The sequence below is a fragment of the Pediculus humanus genome, genomic scaffold, assembly GCF_000006295.1.
Source record: "Pediculus humanus corporis 1103172107617 genomic scaffold, whole genome shotgun sequence".
Taxonomy (NCBI): Eukaryota; Metazoa; Arthropoda; class Insecta; order Psocodea; family Pediculidae; genus Pediculus; species Pediculus humanus.
The window spans coordinates 360002-360760 of NW_002987231.1; positions in this window are offsets into that span (position 1 = coordinate 360002).

Sequence of the window (759 nt, forward strand, 5' to 3'; positions counted from 1 at the left end):
GGTTACGTGTTAATTTTGTAAAAATTTCATATAAATATTTTTATTAGTTTTTTCTTTAATAGATAAATAGTATTGCCCGTCCTTTTATATAATAAATAATACCGCCCGGGAAAAAGATGAAAAAAAAATAAGATTCTGTATATAGTAATTAGAAAAGTTTTGTTTATAAAATTATTAATTTGGGTAAATATTTTTGTTTTAAACGGGTACTTTTCTGTTTTTGTTAAAAAGGAAAAAAAAAAAAAAAAAATGTGTTGTTGGTTGGTACGTTGTTGTTGCGATTCACCTGGAAATCTTATTTTAAAAAAAAAAAAAAAAAAAAAAAAAGAAATCTATTCGGATAAATTCCAAATTTTTTTTTTTTTTCATAATTTCTCCGTAATTAATTTAATTTAATTAAATTAAAATAATTGTTAGTTAGCACATTATGATTTGATTTTACATCGAATTGAATACAAGATTAAATAAAATGTTAACAAATACCGTAATTAATTCTATCTTTTTTTTTTTTTTTTTTTTTATAATTCATTTATAATTATAAATTTTAAATGAAAATTTTTAGCATTTTGAACAACAAATAATTTTTTTAAAAAAAAAAATAAAAATAAAAAGAGAACGTCTTTTCATTTTTTTATAATAATAATAATAATAATAATAAAAAGCTGTAAAATTATTTTTATAACTACATTAATATTATTTAAATTTAAATTTATTTATTTTTTTTTTTTTTGCAAATTAATCACTGTATCATATGTTTTA